General features: G+C 42.6%; 1 protein-coding gene across 1 annotated transcript in view; it reads left to right on the forward strand.

The window, feature by feature from the left end:
• Positions 1-24,382, forward strand: part of Cdk6 (cyclin dependent kinase 6) — a 183,047-nt gene that overhangs the window by 64,845 nt on the left and 93,820 nt on the right. The gene's annotated exons all lie outside the window — the stretch shown is intronic.

A 24,382-nucleotide genomic window follows, 5' to 3' on the forward strand; every position in this document is an offset into this window, starting at 1 on the left:
AAACATTTAGGAACATAAAAAGGAAGTAACATACAAATTACATCAGCATGAATTAAGAAATGGTTGCATTTTGATGTCCTCCTGAGGTCACACCCTGAAAGAAAGGACTCTTTCCTGCCCTGTATTGTCTATCACTTTCACCACCAGGGGTTCACAGAACTTCATATGTAATTTATCGTCGTGTCCCGTAATTAACATATGGTTTGTGTTATTGATTTCTCGGGTTTCAAAGGGAAATAAATTGAGCTTTCTTCCACATTTAGGATATACAGGGTTTTTTTAAAAGGAACTCCAGACAAAGGCACACATTATTTGTAAGTTAGAGAACAGCTGCCAGCAAACAGAAAATTAGGAATGAGTCCTGGATGGAATAATGGAGATACTGTTCAGAGGTAGCCCTGTACAGCAGGAAGGGTTCCTTAGAAAAGAGACAGCTGAGTTTGCTTGTAAATTTTGCTAGAAACAGGCCTTATTTAGCAGCATTTCATGCTGGTCGAGTGACTGAAGGCAACACTTTCAGCTTTGGATTTGAAACAAGTACCCTTGCTGATAATTTGTAGAAATCCAGATATTTCCAGTTTGGAAAGATAAGTGAATATTGTTGGAGTACAACTTGTTCTTTTTAATGTATAGAACATTTTAGCAAATATTTATCAGAGATCGGGAGTAAAGTCTCCTGTGTGTAAAAAATTCATCACAGATGCCAGGTGTAATAGCTTATGTCTTTAGTCCCAGCCCTTGGGGGCCAGAGAGAGGTGGATCTCTGTAAGTTCAAAGCTAGCCTGGTTTACAAAGTGAGTTCCAGGACAGCCAGAGCCACATAGTGAGACTTTGTCTCTAGAAAACAAAACAACACATGTATAAATTAGAGATTAGGAAAATATTTTTCTTTGTAATATTACATGTAAAATAGAAAGGCAAACAGTTATTTACACAAAGCATGGCAAAAAGTGTAATATTTTTAATATAGAAAAAGTTTTTAGGAACTAATAAAAAATTAACCAGTATAGATATAAATCCAGAAATAAACATTCACCAAGAACTACATATTCATAGAATAACTGCAAGATTTGGGGTTGAAGGGACTTAAGTGTCACTGATGTTAGGGATTCCTTTTGAAAGTCAGATTCACTATAAGAGATGATTTTGTAAATTACAAAACTTCAAACAGAATGACTGTACCACTTACATAAACCCTTCTCATAGAACCTCACTTTAAAAGAATAATTATCTCAAGAAAGACAAGATACAAAAATGGATAGGCAGCATACTCCCAATTTGAAAATATATGTCTGATGCTTATATTTTCAAAGCTAGCAAGAAGTGTACTAACATACAAATGTGTACTTATCTCTGTTGAAATATGCTGTGTTGCTTATATTTATGACCAGGTATGTTAGACCTGATGAAATTCCTAGTCACAGCCTGTTTTTATCACCCAACCAAATGGTCTTCTCACATATATTTAGTGGGTAATGTTCTCTGTTATAGGATAGATGCTCTCTCCTGCTCTGTTACAGGATAGATGATGCTCTCTCCTGCTCTGATACAGGATAGATGCTCTCTCCTGCTCTGATACAGGATAGACGATGCTCTCTCCTGCTCTGATACAGGATAGACGATGCTCTCTCCTGCTCTGATACAGGATAGACGATGTTCTCTCCTGCTCTGATACAGGAAAGATGATGCTCTCTCCTGCTCTGATACAGGATAGATGCTCTCTCCTGCTCTGTTACAGGATAGATGATGCTCTCTCCTGCTCTGATACAGGATAGATGCTCTCTCCTGCTCTGATACAGGATAGACGATGCTCTCTCCTGCTCTCTTACAAGATAGATGCTCTCTCCTGCCACTCTTTCCTTTATACCCAATCATTAGAATTAGTAACATCCATCACTTCCTCTTGGGCATCACAGTAGGACAGACCTGGTTAAACAATCAGTGTGTGTACACTGAAGTACTGAGTGCATGGGCACAGATGATGATCTTGATAAAACAGCAGAACCGAGAAACTCAATAGTACTAAACTTCCCAATAAACCTTGTGCATTTGGTCCTATTTTTTTTATTTTTTTATCTTGTTGTCATCATTCCTCATGTCAGGAAAATTAGACTGTGGAGGAATTTCACTTAATTGTAATTGAAAGCAATCACTAGGCAATAATAAACATAAATTCATCTCTGCATACAGAACAAGGTCATAAGCCTATTTTTATTACAATGCAGGTCCATGTGTAATTTCTTTAGGCCTAGGTTTTTACTTGAAACCAGCTTTTGGAGGAGCTGTCAGCATGAGCTCATGGTGATTATATTACATATTTGAGCAAAGGCTTTTTAAAAGGAGGTATATAATTCTGTGCCTGCCTAAAACAACTCAGTGCAACTCACAGTCACAGTATGCTCAGCCAATGACATATCTGCACAGTGCACGATCTACCCAAAGGCAGACTACTTTAATTCTCAGTTATAGGTAAAGCCATGCGGAATGAGGAAGCTACATAAATGTGCATTATTTTTAAGGTGTTGGGGATATTTGTTTGAGGGGAATTAAAAGTCTGCAATCATCTTTCATTGTGGCTTCTTGAATGTGTGAACCACCATAGGTGAGAGTTAATGAGAATTTCTGATGATGTGTCACAGAATTATAAAGATAAATTATGGATAGCATAGCTTTGGTGGTTTCTAGATCACAATTAGAAGATTGGCACTACCAAACACAAGTTTTCCAAACAAGTGTGCAGGTTATGTTGAAGACTATCCCCCATGAGCTCATTTAGGGCGAACACTTCCCTAAAGGGAAGTCCCAGTCCACCAGGCAGAAATCACCGAGCTTCCTTCCCTCGGTCAGAATAACAGGTCCCGGCTTCTGGGAACTGGTGAGCGTGTTGCCAGGGGAAATGCACTGTTGCTCTGACTTGCCACGGGAAGTTCCTGACAAGAGATCTGCATTCTTCTTTTTCCAATACCAAGCAACAAGTAGAACTGTCAGGTCTGGAAAGGTACTGTGTCCAGCTGCTCACTGAAACACCTTCACAATTGAAATTCATGCATCCCCATCTCATAAGTTGAACGTATGTGTAATCACATAGCCTTTGACAAGCCGTGTGACTTCTGATTACTTCAGTGTGGCATTGGGCTGAGAAAAAGGTGTTTATAGTAAGCATAGATACCTTATTTTATTGAAAAAGAGTTACACTTTTGAAAAGTATTCCTGTGATGGAATTTCATCTTTAGAATTATTTCACTAACACTGGCATTTTAAAATTAGATGCCTATGCTCTGGAAGAGCTTAGGTAGTCAGGACCATAAAGTGCAGGTAAATTAATAAATGCAAGTAGTATTTTAACTTAGTGAGAAACTGATGGGGTTGTGCTTCTGTGTATATATTTTTCTTATTGGTTGTAGCCAGTGGCCAGGCAGGAAGGATAGGCAGGGCTACCAGAGGAGAATTCTGGGAAGTATAGGAAGGATAGGTGGGGCTACCAGAGGAGAATTCTGGGAAGTATAGGAAGGATAGGTGGGGCTACCAGAGGAGGAGAATTCTGGGAAGTATAGGCAGACAAGAGTCTCGATGTGAGCCGGGGAAGAGAGGATGCGTCAGGCATTCTCTGGTAAGCCAAGACCACGTGGAAATACATAGGTTAATAGTAATGGGTTAGTAATTAAGACAGAAATAGCCAATAAGAAGCCCTAGCCACCAGCCAACAGTTTTATAATTAATAATAGTGTCCGTGTGTTCATTTGGGGCAAGGCGGCTCCAGATCCGGGCAGGACATCCCCTAACAACAAACAACATTGGAAACATCCACTTGAGGAAGCCTCCATTGGGTCACACGGTAGGGTCAGATCCTTCACGAGGCTCCAGGGACCTGCCTTCTCTGCTCACATGCCTCCACAGTGGATCTTTGTAGCAATTGGAACAGGTTGCAGAGCCAGAAAGTGAGGGTGTCACTTGCCCATGCCTTTTATCAACATTTGCAGAGTGGATTCTGAGAGCTGCATGTTCAGATCATGGACTTATTCCATAAGAGGGAACGACTGAAGTTGAATGAGATTTTCTGTTAATTAATGTTTCCATATTAGTGTTGAGCAAAAGGGAACCATTACTTAGTGCATTCTGAGCATGCCTTGGGTTGGCATGTTTGGATTTTCTTTAAAGAGTTACTTTGTTATGGGAAAACAGGGATCCTTAAAGACTATATTTGCAGTGAACATTCTAGAAGGCTCAGGTTGCATTACTTAGTGTATTTTAGAAATGTGTTTGTTCAAGAGATTAATGATTTCATTTAAATTACTTCTTCCTTCCCCATCACTCCAATACTGCTTTGATTCTGAGTTACAAATGCTGTTCCTAAATTTCAGTGGATATCCCATAAGTTTCACTTACAGAAATAACAGCCCATCCACCGAAGTTATTCCTGGTGCCTTTATCTAGCAGAGCCCAGGCCTCCCTTGGTCTTACGCTTCTTGGCTTGGTGAGTTTGAAGAGTATTGCTGTTACCATTTGTTGGTGGAAAGATGACTACCTGTCCCTGCTACAAACTCTTTGTGACCAAAGGGTGACCACACTTAGACCGTGACTGAAATTTAGGCTTGGAAAAGTCCCCTTGAAACTGGAAATACATCTTTCTCCCTAGAGTGCACCTGGCAACTCTGGTTTGCTGAATTGTCTGTGCTTTTCCTCCCTCCAGAGAGCATCCTTGTTAAAGCTACATGTACACCTGCTCATTGTGAAATTCCGACGTTGCTATGGCGTCTACATGTCCTATAGCCCATTCTTGTCAACTCCCATCTCATAAAACCGTGATTGGGAGAAAAGGCTAGTTAAACATTACTTCAGATTACCAAAATTTCCCCTCAAGACACTAAATTGAAAAATGGAGGCCTTTGTAAATGCCCTTAACAGTTTCCTGAATGTGGTAGAGAAATCCTACCAGTGTGATGTTCCTCATTGTAGGCTCGCCTGCTTCCTCCTTAGACCTGACTCGTGTGTTGTACACAGACTGGTAATTAGGAAACACATCTTCCTAGTGCTTCCCTCCCCTTTTTTTGCACAGGAACTCACTATATAGCACAGGCTGACTCTGAACCTGTTATGTAGATTAGGCAGACTTGGGATCCACGAAGATCCCCCTGCCTCAGCTGCCCGAACACTAAAGTGTGTGCCACTCAAACGGGTTTTTATGCCAACTCTTTTTTTCTTACTGTGAATGTATATATTCATCTGTGCTGGGATCAGCCAGGCCTGATCCATAAATGAGCTGCTGTTTTAAGTGATGACAAGCCCAGGTTGATTGTTAATTATGTTAAGAGGGGAAAGAACATCTTGCCAAAGTGAGGCCATATTCCCCAGCCCTGAAAACTCTGGCAGGCAATTAATGGGCTCGAACTGAAGGTTCTTTTGTGTTTACGTACTTGTGTGTGCACTTCTACATGGGAGAAAGAGTGAAAGAGATACCCATGCATAGAATTCTAAACCAGCACCGTAGTTGTTAGCTGCAGGCAAAAGATACAGCAGGCTCCCAAGTCTTCATGGGAGCAGCCTGTTGGGATGCCTCTCTGAAAATGAGTCTCACATGGCTTCCTCTTGCCTGAATGATGTCCCATCCTAACTTACATTTTAGGAGCCCTTATGAGAGGTGTGCTTTGTTCATCTGAATCACTTTGGAAATTGGAGCAGTGCAATGTACCACTCAGGAAAATAAATGGTCATATTAACTCGTAGCAAATGCCACCTCTTTGGTTTGAATTGGTTCAGAAAGCATTTTCTTCCTGGTTTGTACGCACCACATTGTTCCGGCTCCTCTCAACACTGACCAGCTGGCTTGTTGGTGAATAGAGTGGTGGGCCCCTCGCCATGTTTCATGTGAGGTCTTGGCTGGGTGGCAAACAGGCAGCCTGTAGCCAGTGTCAGCGATTCAGGGGGAATTGGCACAGCAGTGTCCCCATTAATTTCTGTTTGTCACATGCTGTCATGCAAGTTACACCAGAGAGGAAATGACCGTTAAAAAAAAAAAGGAAAGAAAAAGAAAGGTACCCTTGTGGCACTGGGTCCCCTCCAGACGTCCCTGAGGTTAAACAAGTGGATACAATTAGTTCTACACAGACAGCTGCAGGGAAGGGAGAGCCTGGACCAGGCCCCACAGCAATGTGTCTATCCTGTTAGCAAGGAGTGTCAGCTGTCAACATCTGCCATATTTTAACCCTCAAAGAAACCAGTGAATTAAGGGGAGCTATTATCCCACGCTCCGATGGTCATTATCAGTCATCATGCCCTGGGAAGTTACCACAGCCCTGCCGCCTCCGTGGCAGGTTCTGTCTTCTGGGGGGGGGGTGTTATGTTTTTGCCGGGAGCAGAGAGAAGTGGTGGGCCACAGGGTGAGGAGAAGCGGGCTCTTCAATCGTTGGTAATTTACTGCCACATGGAAGTTGCTGCTTCAGCTCAAGCTGGGTTACTTAAAATGGGTGGGCTCCAGGACACTTACCATCTCCACAGCAAGAGGCCTGTGTTGCTGTCTTCACCAGGACCTATGGTTGCCTTTTACAAAGCACAGAACAGAGCTGTGGGAAATGAGAGCCAGTTTCAGGAGAGAAAGGCCATGGAAGATGAGAAAAGAAAGCCTAAGATAACGGAGGCTTCCAAAAACTCTTCCCGGTGTTCTCTAAAGTTTGAAATGGTTAAGCTGCTGTTACCCAGATAGAGTCCCGAATGACTGACCTCTGTGTGAGCATATGCTGTGCTTGGAGTGGGTCTGTCTGGGGAAGTGTGAGTGCCAGCATGGAGGGACATGTGTGCAATTGTTGAGACACATTCATTAGAGCTAACCATTAAAACTCTCAGAAGAGGAGTAAAGATGGTTTCTTGCCATATTTTAACTCCACTAGGAAGTTACTTCATAATTATTAATTCAGAACGTTTTCTTTAGAAAAGACACCTTTTGCTTGGAAGCATGCAAATGGCAGACGTTCTTTTAAAAAAAAAATCAATAGGATGTTTATTTGAATAATTGCATCAAAAGATGGAACAGTGAGAGGGAATAATCATATTTGCGTTTCATTGCATTATTAACTGTTTATTGCAGATGATTTGACACCATTTAAAATAATTTGAAGGGGCCAGCAAAATGGGTAAGTGTGGGTTAATGCATTTGCCAAGCAAATTCTAAATCATTGTTTAAAAATAAGAAAGGAAAAAAAATACATAGGTGCAGATTTCTGGCCTAATCACTCCAACCCAGGATGGGAGCAAAAGACCAGAGAATTGCCCTGGAAGGCTGCCCTTCCTGGGGTGTGCAGGTCACCAGAAACAGCAGGGCCCCCGCCTCAGCAAGGTGTAAGGAGAAAGTGGACTCCCCAGAGCTGACCTCACACGCTCCTCCAGGCCATGCTCTCCGAGCGTGTGCACAGGCACACACGGTCCAGAGACAGTGTCAGCTAATTCTGTATAAAAGGATTGGTACGGTCACCGACTAGTGAGAGTGTAGGATGTGGGTGTTGAGGGATGTCAAGGCTTTTTCTCTTCCTGTGGCTTCACCTAGTTTTAGACCCACATTTTATAGGCTGGAAAACAGAAGCCTGGGAGGTGAGGACCTTTTTAACGAGTTCTTGGAGGCAGAAAAAGCTCAAGGCTGAATTCACTCAGTTCCACAAACACAGTACATCCGGGCAATCACCAATCCAGGCAGCTACACACTGACAGCAAGAAGTGGGGGGGGGGGGGGGATCACCCCCCCCACCCCCCGGACACAGACAGCCTTCATTAGTCACTACAGCAGTTACTCTTGGCCCTGTGGAGTAATACTTGCTGATTTCAGAAACCATCTTTCTGTCCAATTTCATTTTAATGTCAGCTTATGGATTTGCAGAAGCCTGTTGGGCATTTAAAGTCCTTTAAACATTAGACCACAAAGAAAACTCACCAAATGTGAGCCCACATGGATATATGCTCCATCCCCAATTAAGGGATCTCTTCTTGTCTTGTAGATGGGTAAACTGCATGTAATTTTTCTATTGCTCATGTCGTTAAGCTCTGATTTTTAAAGGGATAATCAGTAATTGACTTTGAAGTAGTTCAGCTTAGGTGCATATTAAAGCATGAAGTTTAATACATTAATAAATGTCACAATTTGATGTTCAGAAGAAGATTTATACACCATAAAATGGATTCTCATTTCAGTTAAATATGAAAACAGATGGGAAATAAATTTGTAACACTTTCTTGATGTTTAAATAGGATAGTTTTCTCAGAATTGTATCTTAGACCTGATGTTAAGATTTGGACAGGACTGTCCAGCTCCAAGTGGAGTCCTTACCTGCAAGACTGTGGAGGAACCAGATGATGGGAAACAGCCTCAAGAGAGAAAACACTCACCAAGGACCAATGATGAGCCAATTAGACTAAGCACACTGGCATGAACTTCATGGGAAAGCCCCCAAACCGTTACTAACCACTGTGGTATTCAGAGTAACAACATCAATCATGGTGAACTGCTCCGGTCCTCATGTGTCCATATGTAACTCCAAAAAACTTCTTCTATTTTGGCATCAATTAATAGCGACTGCATTTCACAAAGTGGCTTATTTCATTGAAAACACTTGTGTTCAAACATGTCAGCTCAGAACTCTTTTCTAGCATTCATTACATTTGTAATTGCCGAGTTCTCATGGGAAACGGTGGTTTCTTGTTTTAAGTCCTGAAGTTTCGACAGGATTTGATGTAGCATTTCATTTCACTTCAAGTTCTAATGACTCACTGCATTCTTTCCCCCCACCCCCCGGAACGTATCCTCTGTTTACCCTCGGAGCTTGCGCTCATGTAGACACAAGCCTGGGGAATCAATGAGCATGACTATACTCACAAACAGTGCTCAGCCTCTCTATTGCCACCCGAAGACATGGTCTTCTGTATAAGGTGAAGTAAAAGTAATGTTTCCTGTGTGTTGTTTATATCTGGATTTGGCTTTTTTAAGTTCTGAGGCAATCTTCTCAGGCACTTAAGCTGGGGTGTTGTCCTGCAGTTGGGTTGTCGTGTAGTGTTATTTTACAGGTAGAAGCATATGACATTAATCACTAATTAATGACTTGCCCAAGTTCACACAAGTTAAGACCCAGGAGGTAAACTTGACTCTTGCACAATGTATTAGACTGTTTTCATCTGTGCCCCTATAGTAGAATTAAATACAATTTATATATGTTTGTCGGTGCTCTTTAATGAGTGAGTCCCATTTACATACATGTTTTAGCATTTCTATACCCTCTGGGCCGTTACCGTCATTTTATTTTTATGATTGTAATTATTATAAGTCTCTAAGTGAGAAATGAAATGAAGACAGATGCAGTAAATTTTATTGTTGTTAGTGCTTATGGCATCAGTGACAACGATCCAGAAACAAAGGCTGGTTCCTTGGCCGTTGACTGTGTCCCTTTCTATATTGTCTTTCCTTGGTTCCCCTGAAACCATACCTAGAGTTAGGGAGAGCATCTTCTACCTGCAGACCTGCTGCACAGCTGCTTAACAGTACACCTCACGCTTTACTTGTTTTTCAGAAATGACTTCCTGTTCTAAGGGATGTCACACACCCCCTCTATGACCTGTGAAGGGGACAAGAAGGTCAAAGGGACCAAAGTGCAGATGGCCTCGTGGGGATGAGCCCCCCCCCCATCACACACACACACACACACACACACACACACACACACACATTCTTAAAACAAAAACAGGTTCTGGCTATGTAGCCCAGGCCACCACCTAGCTCCAGGGCCCCCTGCCTCTACCTCCTAAGTTCCCAAGTGGCCCAGATTCCAGGTTTGTCCTGCCAGGTGTTCCGTGCTCCTGATACAGAACTGCACGCAGCCATCCTCAGTTTACCACACCCGTGATTGCCTAAACACAACACAGCCCCAGCTGGGGCTGGGAAAGTTGAGATTTAACAAGAAGTTAGAAAACTAAACAAAACTGGGGGGTCCATTGTCAGCCTTCCCTGGAAGCCCTTTCTTAAGGCTTGAAAGCACACTGTAAGCTAAGCACCGAGCAGTGAAGTTAGAGGATGACCATATGGAGATAACGTGGGGCTTGCATATTTCTGCTTCCCCACCAAACATCTGTGAAAGTAAATCCCGAAGTGGTTGGTTAAGCGACTAGACGTCCTGTAGTCCGCAGTAGTGTTAGCACTAAAATCGCCGTCTATTCTAGACATCAGACTTTGTATAAGCCATAAAAGGCAATTTGTTCTCTCATCCTTGGGGTTGTTCTCAGTAATAAAGATCTGTACTGAATGTGATTTGTTACTGGCTTGAGTAAATTTCTTACCTATCTGCTCATTCCCCCGAAAACAGTGTTAAACTTCTTTGTCCTCACTTTTGTGAACCTAGGACAGAATTGGTATCTCTCTCTCTCTCTCTCTCTCTCTCTCTCTCTCTCTCTCTCTCTCTCTCTCTCTCTCTGTGTGTGTGTGTGTGTGTGTGTGTGTGTGTGTGTGTGTGCGCGCGCGCATGCATGCATGCATGCATATATATGTGCATTCTAACTTCATTCTTAACTTCTTATTCTCTTCAACAGAGCTTTATTCTGTGTGTGTTACTTTGTGCCTGTGATGAGCCATCCTGCTTTCTGTCTACTTCTTTAGTATAATACCCTAGAATTGTCTCCCTGGCAGTTCCTAGACAATCGTGTGCATATTTTCAGGTAAAGGCATATATCAAATCAACGTATGGCTTTTATTGAACTCCATAAACATTTGCTAAATATCTCCCTCATGTGATGCGCCAATCCATCCACAGCACTAGAGAAGGTTGAAAATAAGGCAAGCTCTTTGCCTCTTCATACAGAACCAAGTCTAGAATACTTAAGCTGAAAACAAAGCTACTTATTTAAAACAAGAAAAAAAGTACCATAACGAGTGCTGCAAGCAAGGACACTTCCTGACAAAGGAGGATGAAAGGACCAAGGCCTCCTGGGAATGAGATCTCACTAGCAAAGCCTGTGAATTTCAGGTTTAGCTCTGGACACTGGAATCTTATCTTCTCATATGGTCTTCAGTGGCAGTCAACTTGCATCTGTTGCCTTGGGAGACATTAATTCCATCAGTCTGGAAAGGAAAGGCTGGTGGGATTATAATACTTCTATGACAGCCCTCAGTAGGTTTTCAGGAAGCAACATGTCAACCAGATTATAGTAACTATAATACTGTTTGATACTCCCATAATCCAAAGACCCAGAAGGCGGTGTGTGCATATTTCATTTATCTGTTTGATGTGGTGAAAGTCCCTGGCAACATGACACCTTGTTACTAGCCTGAGCAAGTCACTTAAGCTCCCTGAACTTCAGTTTCTTTATCTGTGGAACAATTATAAAGATGTGTCAGGCAGAGGCGCTGAAACGTATAGATAGTTTTGTGTATGATCTGCTGTCCTAAAAACAGAAGGCAATGCACATTTTGTAGTTACCACAGTGTCGTTTCAAATGTCAAGGGTCGCAGTGCTGCCCTAGCAATCTCTCACATTGTCTAAAGTGAGGTCAAGTAGATTTTGCAAAGAGGCAGGCGTTCATGGTTTGCCAGTGTTACTTCATCTGTTTGGTGTTCATAAAACCTGTTTCCCTCCCTGTTTGGCCCTCTGTTCCATCACTTTCTTGTTGATGATATATATGAGTTGTCTAACTCACTATTAAAAGTCTTCAACCCTCTGAAAGGTCAATCCTATAAACTTTTATTATAAAGTCTCTAAATATAGAAGACAATACGCCACTATAAATAAAAGGAGTTCATGGTAAGAATTTTTCCATTGCACATTGGAACACTTTAAAACCAAAAGCCCTGGGAATGACACAGTCTATTTAACATCTGTGCACTTTCCCTCAAATTTTAGTCACTGTGTTTTCTAGGTGGCACACAACCAAATTGAAATGCTCATTAAAAATGCTCTAAATTTGATGTTTTTTTTAAAGATGCAGCAGATTTTATTGGTATGTTTTAAGTGAGAAGCATATAAAGTGAGTTCTAGGTTTGTACTTAGTTTGTTCTCTAAATCATTATGCTGTGTTTATACTACGATGCTAGATGTTGAGAGCATACCACATAAGCCCAACATATATATATAACAAAATTGATCAAGAAAATAGAACACACAGATAAAAGGGTACCACATAAGCCAGGCACTGCAGATACCATGTGGATGCTTGAATGACAAGTGCTACAGGAAGAGAGGAGAGACAGTGCTGACTTCAGGGAGGAAGTGGCAGGTTCTGATTTGCGGCATAAGTGACATACGCCAGTGCAGGCTAGCACTTAGAAGCCATGGTCAGGTTTCGCTCTTTCCAGCCATGGGAAGATAGCGCTAGTCTGGGCACATCCAGAGAGGTGAAGATGCATATGATTGTAGAGGGGCTGAGATGTGATGGCAGGCATTGCAACTGTCATGGGAGACTTTGGAGCCGATTAGTCAGGCAGCAATGCGCTCACTGAAGACGTTACAATAGAAGAGCTGCCAGAGAAACTGGTCCATTTGGTTGGGAACGAGAGAGGTTAATGTGAGTGTGTCTGCGTTGAACAAATGGCGAACTGAGAATTATAAAGAAAGACTTGACAGGACCTGGTTGGTGTTCCTTGTCCAGAAGAAAATAAAAGTAGGTAATTAGAGAAGGGAATTGCCTGTTCAGGAAAAAAGGTGCTGATTTAATCTTGTTGAATTTAGCCTAGAATGGGGAATTATATATGAGGGTACTCTACTCTGGCTGAATCCCAAGAAACTTTTAAGGAATTGGGCTCTAAGAAACACCCTACACACTGGAAAGGGGAAATATTTTGTTTTTACCAAGATAGGCCGTCGCTAGCTCTGTAAAATACAAGCTAGTAAAGTCAGTCTTAGTTTATGAAGAGAATAGGTTCGATTCTCCCCCTCCCCCCATAATGAGTACCACAAACAAAACCATGTTAATACATATACAAAGATTCCCAAACTCAGTGCATTCAAAGTAATGAAGTGCAACACTATAATGAAATGTCTCCCATCAGACCGAGAGCCAAAAGAAAAGATGTTTCGTGGTGCCAACAGTTCCGCAGTTGAAAATGTGTAAAGTGCCTAGTGTGTGAGTGCATGTGTTTAGGAAGATGTAAGTACTTGACTACTATATTCCTCTCAAATACCCTAAAAGCACAAAAATAAAGACCATCTATATTCGAGTATAAACTATTTAAGAAAAATACACTCAGCATTTGCAAGCCTGTCAACTCTACTAAGCAAGTTTGTATGTCTTAGATGACCCCAAAACCTGAGCAAAAATGTTGTCTGCTTTTAAAAAGCCAGAGAGGCCAAGTGGTAAGAAGGTTCAGGAATCATATGGAAAGATTGGCAGGTTCCAGCAACCAAGAATACAGCAGAACTGGGAGTAATCAAGGCAGATGAAGTTCATCAACTTTTATGCACTTTGCCTTTAGCAGACATTAAGGTCAAAGTTGGTGTGAAAGGGTGTTACTGATTTTGCTTTCATTTTGAAACATTATAAACAGTTAAATTAAGAAAGCATTTAGGGGGCTGGAGAGATGCTTCAGTAGTTAAGAGCATTTGCTTCTCTTGCAAGGAACCTGGGTTCGGTTCCAGCACACACATGGCCGCTCACAACTTGAGGCCACCACCCTCTCCTGGCTTCTGCAAACAGAAGGCATGCATGTAGCACACATGTGGTGCAAGCAAACATTCATACATGAAATAATGTGTTTTTTAAGTCTAGAAAAAAACAGTTAACATACATCAATATTTTTTATGCCAGGCATGATGACACAAGCCAGTAATTTCAACACATAGCAAGCAGAGACAGGAGACACTGAAGGCCATTGTCGTCTATATTGATACATTATTTCAAACAAAATAAATCAATACTAAAATAGAACCAAACTGCTTGTTTTAGTGTCTTTCAGGACTCTCTCCCTAGCAGGCACACATAACCTCATCTGTGTGGGCATTTACCTTTTTCTAATGATAAACCAGAGAAATAAGATGTTAATGTGTTACGGCAAGGCTTAGTCTTTTGTCTCTTTAATTTGAATATTAACATTACCCATCTTTCTAATGACTTCCTCTCATATCGTTGGGTGTGCTAGCTTTGCACTATCGTAATGAGATCCCTGAGATAACTGGACTATAAGTAGGAAAGACATGTTTTGGCTTACAGCGTTCAAAGTCTTAGTCCATGAGTCTGTTGACTATTGCTGGGGCCTGGGAGGAGCTGTATCACTGCGTAGTGTGGTGACTTTAGCTGTCTACTTCTGATAACATTCAAAAGGAGGAAGAGTAGGGCTGGAGAGGTGGCATAGTGATTAAGAACCCTTACTGCTCTTGCTGAGGACTAAGTCTTAGTTCTTAGTACTCACGTGACAGTTCAAAACCATCTATCACTTCAATTTCAGATCCAAACTCTGTTACAGCCTCCTCAGGCTCCCTGCATGCACTTGGGACATATAACCTCACATGAGTGTACACACGTAAATAAAAGTGAATGAATAGTAGAGGTGAGGGTGTGCTGTCAGTTGACCTAAACCTCCCAGGCTCTGCCTCTTAATGATTCCAGAACATTCCAGTAGTGTTAAATCGAAAACCAAGTCCTCAACACGTGGGCTATTAGGACATTTCAGATTGAAATTAGTGGATATCGGATTTATTTCCTGCTGCTGATAAGTATTTGGAGTATTTTCTTGGGTGTTGTTTATTTTGTTTATGTCTTTGAAGCAAGGTAGCATTGAACCTCTCTGTTTTGACTTACTATAAACTTGAGTTCCTGGGTCTGTGGGTGAATTGCTAAATCATAGCATATTTTTAGAACAGTGTGCGTTCCCATGCATATGTATTAATGGATGGACAGATTGGTTGATTTTTTTCCCCCTAGTGTTGGAATCACAAAGCAAGTGCACCTGTGGCACAAGTCCAGGAAGCGCTCAGGCTCTAGAGTAGACTTTTGGGAGTTAGGAGCCTCCCTGACCTTCCAGGACCATCTTTCCCCCATACAGTGCTCTGCGCTTGTGTGCAGAGTATGGGAGGAGGGCTGGAGACAATGAATGTGTAGAGAATTGTTCAAGACTTGTGTACACAGGTCCTCAAACACAAGTTCCATGGAGCCAGGTAGAATGCATGTATTGGAAGATGTTGGGGGGTGTAATAATGGAGGGAACATTCCCGGAAGGATGGGGAATGGTGCTTCAAAAGGACCAAAGACTGTGTCATCCTGAGTGCTCCTGAGTGCTTCTGAGTCAGAAGGACATCTGGATATGAAAACAGTGATTGTTAGGGACCAGACTGTTAAGCACCTTGGGTAGCAGTTTGTTTAAAGGTGAGCTGCCCCAGCCTAGCTGAGGAGCTACAAGAGTGTACTCCCTGGCAAGTCAACCACAGACTAGTGGAAGACCACACATCCAAGGATGTTCAGGCAGCACAAATTGGACTCGATGGATTTAAAAATAAAATAGAGGCCACAAGGTTAGGTAGGTTGGGAAGAGCCAGGAACAGGCTGAATGTGATCAAAACACATTGTACAAAATTTCCAAAGAACAATAAAAACATTTCTTAGAATAAAATTTAAGAACAGGAAGAGTGATTAAGGACAATGTGAGTTAGGCTAACCTTTAGAAACATCACTCAGCACTAGAGAAAAGATAATTAAATTAAAGAGGGGAGCTAGGTATGTTGGAACACTGGTGATGTGTTTGAGACAAAAGACACTAGTGGCGTGACCAGGGTTGTATAAAAGGAAGAAAAAGCAAAATGCCTCTATTTGAAAAGTAGTTTAGAAGCTCTCATGACCAGGACCTCCTATCTAAGGTGATTCAGGAAGAGGATTACTAAATCCATCATTTAGTAAATTGTAGGTCCTTGTCCTTTTGTATACAATAAGAAACGAGACTGAAGAACACGTTTTGATAAGGACTTTTACAAAGAAAGAAATCATATGGGTACAGATTGAGCTTGCTGCTGGTGTGGAATATTCTAGAGGCTGTATCAGGAAGCACTGAAATGTGTACATTTGAGAATGGTCTCAACGGCTATTTCAACTTGGGATGTCTCAAACTGTGACCAATACAAATGGCTGAGGTGAGATGGCAGAGGCATGATTTGGATTCATGTGTGCTGTTCATAATAAAACCCAGGGTCTTGCGTATACCCACACAACTCTGCCACTGAGTTACATCCCCAGGGCTTGATTTCTTGGGCTCAGGTCTCACTTATGTAGCTCAAGCTGGCCTTGAAGTTTGCCTTGACCTCTCAAGGGCTGGTGTAATGGACATGAGACAATATACCCAGATTCTAAGACAGTTTGAGAGGTGTAGTTGCAAGTGAAAGTAGAGAGGGAATGCAACAGATGTTGAATATGGTAGCCATAGGAGACAACAGAAACGGAAATCTATGGCAGAAGCTAGAGTTTTCCTGTAGGCTTTTTGTGTCTTTTTTTTTTTTTTTTTTTTTTTTTTTGGAATAGGGAAGACAGGTGCTTCACTGACTCATGCAGAAAGAAATGGGAAAAATTTTTATTTATTCATTTTTTGGTTTTTCGAGGCAGGGTTTCTCTGTAGTTTTGGAGCCTATCCTGGCACTCGCTCTGTAGACCAGGCTGGCCTTGAACTCAGGGATCTGCCTGCCTCTGCCTCCTGAGTGTATCCCACCACTGCCCAGCATGGAAAACAATTTTATGTTACCAAGAAAGACAGACACACAGACAGACTGGGATCTTTAGGTGGGCCAGGAAGGTTGAAAGTGAGAGAGAAGTGTTGAAGATAACAACCAGCTGGAGAGGTTCAGGGCAGCATTTGCAAACACCAGCAGCTCCTGGTGGGTAGATGTGCCTGTGCCCCCTAAGACTCCTCCCCCTGGACCATGAAGCCAGTTTTCATGTTAGCCTGCCAAATCCTTGTCACCCCATCACAGGTTGTTTGCACGGGCCTTCCTCTGGTTACATTTGGCCTGAAACTCCCTCCATCTCCCCCTACCCCCCCCCCCAAGTAAAAACTGCATGGCTCTCCCACTGGCTCACCCTAGGGGGCTTCAGATCTGCAGTGACACATGTTGAAGGCTGCTGAAGTCCTCCTCCCCTTTCTCTGGAGTCTCCATAAACAGCTATGCAGGCAGCCCTACCCCAAAACAGACCATGTGTTTGCGGGAAGAAGGTGCAGATCTGCTCCCCTGCTGGCCTCAGCCTCTCACCACCACAAGCTTCTTCTCTTTTTCAAATGCAAAGGTACATTGTGGCAGGCAGTGTTTTACAACCCATAATAAAAAAAAAAACCCTTGTCGAGACCATTTTTTGACCAAATGAAGCTAAGTGCTCTTTTTGGAGTCCCCACACTCCCCTCATCTCTGCACAGGCCACCATTAGTGGGGATCTTAAGGAAATAATTAATGTCACACTTCTACTTCTTATTTGTGAAGCTGAGAAAGCGAGCGGTTTTAGTTACACAAGAACGCTCACCAGAATTTCCTCGAAGGGGTGTGTGTGTGTGTGTGTGTGTGTGTGTGTGTGTGTGTGTCTGTCTGTCTGTCTGTCTGTCTGTCTGTCTGTCTATTAAGTAAATTTAGCATATGGGTGCTAACCTCTAAGATCACTCAAAAGCCAATTTGAAAGAAAGCCCAACCATTGGAGGGCCCCAAAGAAAAGTTTTTCTAAGAATAGGTTAAAAAAAAAAACTCACATGTACCTTAGAAAGCTCGGTTATTTATGAAAAGAGACAGATCCTCTGCTCATTAAATAATAACATGAATTTTGTAGATCCTTGCAGACCTGAAACTAGCAGTCTGTAGAGTTTTAAATTAAGTACAGGCCCACATGACACTTGACTTAATTAAAATGCTAAATGTTTAAGGACTTTGGCCTTTCATGTGCACAGTTGTGTTTGTTAATCTTAATAACAAGGATTGAGGAGGATGGGATGCTACTGTGCCATTGGAGAGAAGCAGAGTGGCCATGTGTTGCCAGGTGCCCTTGCCAATGCTGACCACAGACTTTGAATTAATGGCACCACTATTGAGCCCATTCCTCATGCTGAGAGGTTCTTCACAACCGCCCTCCCAGAGAGCCTTGCCAATAGTTTGCCCTGAGGAAAGTGAGACTAGTTGTTGGAGGATGAGATGTAAACCAGGTTCTCAAAAGACATCAACTGTAGTTAACCCATGGAAGCGAATTGTATCACCTTTGTTGCTGTGGTTGTTATTTGTCATTATTCTTTTTACTATTCTAGTTTGTGCCCTTAATTCTTTATACCCAAAGTAGATTAACAACCTCCTTTTTCCATCTTCTGTACAACCTACATGCTATACTATCAATAATGGCAACCTAGTTTTTTTATTCCTTACCCACACTGATTGTAAGATATAACACTATAAAGTCCCAACGGTAAAGCTCTTGATAGTGTGGTACCACTTAGCAGTGTGTCCTCTCCAAGATCCATCTGGTGAGGCTATGGCTAGTCTCCAAACTCTCAAGCATCACGATCTCCTTCTGGCAGACGCTTTCCCACACCAGACTGAACCCCAGTCCACTGCTCAGGTCGGCTCCAAACAGAACTGAACACTATCCCACTGCTCAGATGGGCTTAGGTGCTCCTCCGTCCTCCAAGTGCAGCTGGAAGTGACACTTCCTTGGTCCCCTCCCTGTCTCTGGGTCTTCTATGTAATGTGCCTAATGTAATGTCTTACACAGTGGAGGAGCTTCATAGTTCTCTTAAATAAATGGCAGCTGGTCATTGTATATAGTTTACAACATATTAAATACTTCAGTATACATTATTCAACTTAGTATGTTATATATAACATACAAGTTATACATTATGTAATTTAGAGCCTGTTTAAATCTCCCTTTTGTTTCTTTTTCCTTTTTATAGACATGGAAACAGACTCACAAAGATTCAAGTGACCAACTTTAGTTTTATGACTAGTAAACACAAATTCATAGCCAACGCTTTTAGCTCTGAATCTCATGTGTTTTATTTGCATGGGTCTGGGTGGACAGGAGGTGGAAGGCAGGTGAGAGGCTTCTGCTGTGGTCTTCTTACCAAGGAGCAGTCCTTCCCAAGACTGCTCAGCTTGCCCACACAGGCCTGTCCATCCCTGGGCCGGTTGCTATTGAATGGAAATATGACTGTCCCGATTGTCTTGGATCATCCCTTTGTGGCTGTCCACGACAGAGTCCGCTGCAGAAGGCAGGTGATCATACACTGTACTCAGGGAACCAACTGGTGTTGCACAGTAGTAAGAGGGAAGTGTGAAGTAAGGGGAGGGGGATCTCAAAAGAAGGAATTGAGAAGGAGAATAGGGAAAGATTAAAGGTACTTTGTCGGATGGAACTGCTGAAATTCATGATACTGTTATTGCATTATAGGAAATGCGTTGAAAATGGGGAAATAGCCACAGCATGCTATTTAATTTTTTTAAAAAAAGTATCAGAACACGATGTGTATAAAAACTCTACATCATCTGGGTCACATGCCAGCAACCTGAACGCGTCGACTTCATATCTTCTTGTTCATACAGTGTGTGGTGTTATATCCTGCTGTGAAGAAGTTATAATTAACATTGCATATTTGTAGTTTCATTTCCTGATGACTTTCTTCAGGGGGTTAATAATAGCCATTGTGATGAGGTAATGATTTCTGCTTCCAGACTGCCCATTTATGTCATTGTTTTGTCCCCTAAACACCAGTGGCATTCATTGCAAGTTTTGCTAGAAGTGAGTTCCTTCTCATTTTTACTTATTTGAGTCTCAGCATTTTCTCCATTTCTAGGGAAAAGATTTGCTTAATATTAAAGATTTATACACAAGAATAGCCACCTCTGTTACACTTTTATCCAGATCCCTGAGACAGTAGAGAGCCAGTGCTCATAGTGATGTCTCATGACTTCGTTTCTGCTGAGGCCCTGTGAGGTGGCATGCCACCTTCCTCAACTATTATCATTTCCCTCATACCCAGTGGCAGGCACAGCACAGCCCTGCTCTTCTTTGGGACAGAACTCACATATGACTCTTGGAGCCTGTCTCCCAAGTCTTTTGGTTAGATGCCTACTTTTAAATTCACCATTCTTTGAATTTTCCAGGCAACCTGAGCGTTTTAAAGAACCTACCTTAAACCACCTTCTCACTTAAGAATTTTTTTTTTTGCTCTTTGTGGGTTTTGAGTGGAGCATCCTCTCGTGAACTGATGGGAAAAGTTGGTGTTGTGGTGTTGTTCATGCATGACCGTGTGGTCATCGCCACTAGAAATTGGTCAGAGGAGCAAAGGCCTTTTGAGTTGAGTTGAGTCAAAAGTGTAAGCTTGGAGTAGTGACCCTGCACAGCTTTCCCCAGAAAGCAAGTGGGCACAATCTGCAGGAGGTGGGTGAACCCACCTGATTCACTTAACAGGACCACAAACATGGCTTTGGTATTCTCTATTTAGTCCTGTAGTTAACAATGTTACACTGTTTGTGGAAGACGTGAGATTTTACGGGTCCTAGGAGTAGATCTAGCAATCTCATATCCAAAAGAATTGAAAGCAGAAGTTGTAAAAATAATTGCAAATCTATGTTCAAAGTATCCTATTTTACAGAAGCCAACAAGTAGAGGTATTCTGTGTCCATCAATGGATGAAAGGGTGGGAAGTTTATGTACTAAACAGCCTCTAAAAAGAAACGCTGATACATAGCCCAACATGGAGATCTATTTGAGGTAAAAATGAGCCATGCCCAAAAAGATAACAGAATGATTCCACATGAGTTTCTAGAGTAAAATCAGAGGCAAGGTAGCTGTCAAGGCTGAGAGGAGAGGAAAGCAACAATTGTGGTTGAGTAGTATAGAGTTCCAAGTTTTGCAAGATGAAAAGAGTTCTAGAGATTGGCCCTCCAGTAATGTAAATGGTTTACTACTGAACATACAGTTAAAATGTCTTGCTGTGTTAGGCACACTGGCCTCAAGCTCCAGGTCCTGAGTGTTCAGATTACAGACAGGTGTCGTGGCATCCAGGTCTGAAGAAACTTTAATAACGTCTTGAACATGGCTTCCTCCAGGGGCCGTGTTCGTGTCCACGACACAAGTTAGCACCAAAGGCCATGGGAATGTCCGTGATCTGTGCTGCTAGCTGAAGCTGTATTGACATCTGTAGCCCATGCTGTGATCAAAAACCATGTGGAAGTGCATGGTGCATGCATGCTGCTGAGTATAAAGGGCAAGAAAGAGTCTTTTGCAGTGGCATCGATGGCTGCACTCAACAGTTGAGAATGGAAGGCATAGACAGCTTCTACCTTACCTTCTTGCAAAAAGAAACAGTCTAGACATAGAGGAACCATGGAAGAAAACTCTTAAAAATTGTGACGGGATGCTGTGTAGCTCTTCACAGTTGATGACGCTGAAGGGTAGCTCTTCACAGTTGATGGCTTCTGAGGGGTAGGGTGGGGAAGGACTGAGTTTTCTTTACGGGGCTGGTCACTGGGAATTTGACCATGCTCCCGTGAGTATGTGGACAACACAGATTAGACGTGGTATTTCTTTCTTCCTTTTGTTTTGGGGGAGGTGACAAGAGTGGGGGTGGCCCTGGGACAACTGGGAAGCGAATGTGATTGAGGTGCATTATGTGAAATTTCCAAATAAAACAAATGTTATACTAATTTTAAAAAACATGGCTTGTACATAATAAGGTGAAAAATAAGTAGCACTGTCTATAAATTGTGTCCTCTTAATTTTGGAATAAATGTTTGTATATTCTTACAGGTTAACTTTGAGAACGTAAATAACCCAAAGATAAATATATATGTGTGTGTGTGGGGGGGGGTGTATTTGTATATGGTATGGGTGTATGTACATTGTGTATATGTATGCACGGTGTGTGTATAGTGTATTATGTATGTATGGTATTGATGTATGTATAGTGTGTGGATGTATGTACGGTATGTGTAGGTGTGTGTGTCACCAGAATTACTCATTTTAAAGCTGCCATTTCCGAGATTGTGTTAGGTATTTCAGTACCATTAGGAAGTTAACCTGTGCCATCTGTGGTTGGAAAGTAGGGTTCTGTATAAAGCCTTTTCCAATTAAAACTTTCAGGGAGATTTTTATTTTTATTTAAAGAAATAAGCAGAGACAGCCTCTAGAACTCCTGAACGAAACATTTGATTTACAAGACTTAGAGATTCCAGGTATTCAGACTGAGGTCTGGAGTCTTTGAAGGAGTGGCCAGTGGCTGACTTCATTCTAAGTCGCTGTCACCCAGAGCCAGACTCTCCACCCTAGTGTCCTGTGGAAGCACTTCCTGTCACGTGGCTTAGAAGAAAGAGTAAGGCCCATGACAGCCCACCACAAGAATAACTAGTTGACGGTCAGGCTGTTTGTACCCAAACTCTGCTTGATGAGTAACAGGGAGTCTCAAGGTGTATTTACCTTGAAGAGCCAAGCAGGGAGCTCCCACACCCCCCCCCCCCAAGGTTCATTGGCCTCTGACTTCACTGCATGACCACATGGATTCCTGTGGGGGATTTGGGACTTCTGTAGGACAGGTTAAATTAGATTATCATCTTGAGTTGACTGAAAGTATGTCTGTAAAACAGTGGTTCTCAACCTCCCTAATGCTGTGACCCTTTAATAGAGTTCCTCATGTTGTGGTGACCCCCAGACATAAAAATATTTCCAAATTTGCCACAGTTATGAATCCTAGTATAGATATCTGATACAGTGCATCTGATTTGTGACCCCTGTGCAAAGGTCATCTACACCTCCCCCAGGTGTCTCTCGACCTGTCATTTGAGAACCACTGCAGTGAAGTGAGATGAGATGAAGCACATAGACAACCCTTTAACTTCTTTATAAAATTAGTTCTGTGACTGGAGTTTTAACTGAACGATGCTGTAGTTCGTTCATTCCCATTGTTCTGTGGAGTAGGAGCAGTGTCTTCATTTGTTGCCTGTGTTTGTAGTGTCTTCCACTACCTTCCCTCCCCCAGACAGGGTTTCTCTGTATAGCCTGGGCTATGCTGGACCTCGCTCTGTAGACCAGGCTGGCTTCAGACTCAGATCATCTGCTTCTGCCTCCAGAGCGCTGGGACTAAAGGCAGCACCATCACTCCCAACTTGGAGTAGGGAATTAACATAGAGCAATCATCTCTAGATGTCATTAACATGGACTGAAAGTGAGCAAGGCGGTGTAGATCCATACTACTTCATCCATGTGTGGATATGATTTTAGCAGGTCACATCAGCCTTAAACCAAGAACTTGACCCCTGCTATAGGTACCAAAACAGCACCAAGAAGCAGAGAACTCAAGCCAGAAGTAGGCCAGCTCTTCTCAAGGCATTTGTCTTGGCTAACCCAACTAGCTAGCCCTACCTCCCAAAGGCTCCACAGCTCCCTATCCCACCTTCCAACCACCCTCCCCCCCCCATGCTATGGGGCTATCAGTGGGGAACCTGGTGTTCAAACACACTGAACCTGTGAGGAACATTTCATGTTCAGACCACAGCGCTCCATCCCTTGCCCTCAAAGGCTCATGACCACTTACTTTATAATTCACACAAACTTTACTCAGTCTAGCTTCAAGAATCCCCCGTTGTAATAATTGAGACACTGTTCAAAAATCCAGCCTCCTGAGACTCAGAGTAGTCTTAACTGATCCCCTGTAACATCAGAAAACAAATTACATTCTTACAGTGTCCAGTATCATGGAGTAGATACTCACCTTCCAGAAGGGAAGAGCAGGAGGGTAGCAAGGAAAGTGTAGACCAAAGGACAGAAACTGATGGGCAGAAAGGTCCACTCCCACCCTATTGGCCTTTGATGGCATCATCGGAGCTCCCATGACCTCGAGTAACCCTTGCTCTCCAGCCTCTTGAGTGTAGCAGGCTGGCTCACTCAATTTCTCCAGCCTTCCTCATCAAATGCCCACATTCTCGGCATCTCCTACATCCTGCAGTCTCCATTAAAACGTCGGTTTCTCACTTAACAGCTTCACAGTGTCAGCGTCTTAGATCTTCTCTCCAGTTATTTCAGCCCTCCTACACATTGACTTTTTTCTGGAACCTTGGGGTGAGTTTCCATTACCTCGTAACTATTACATTCTGCTTGCTGGAAACAGTGCTACGTGGGTGACAGGTTCTGATGCCAGCTTGAGATGTCTCATAGCCCTCTAGGAGCATGGATGCAGTGGCCTGCAAGCACCTGCACATCAATCTAGAGGACGCGTTTCCCTGTGCAGCCCTATCCAAATGTGTACTCTCCGAGCGCGATCACTCAGGCAAAGCACCTTTCTTACTGTCTCATGGAAAATCTGTGGGTTCCCTTTCTTGGCACCAGTTAATCTCGTTAACAAGCATGATTGCTTTCTCCTCATTTGTACCCTCAGCCCAGGCCACAGGTCTAAAGGCACTCTGTTCTCTTATTTTCACAGATT

This window comes from Phodopus roborovskii, unplaced genomic scaffold (assembly GCF_943737965.1).
Source record: "Phodopus roborovskii unplaced genomic scaffold, PHOROB, whole genome shotgun sequence".
Lineage (NCBI taxonomy): Eukaryota > Metazoa > Chordata > Mammalia > Rodentia > Cricetidae > Phodopus > Phodopus roborovskii.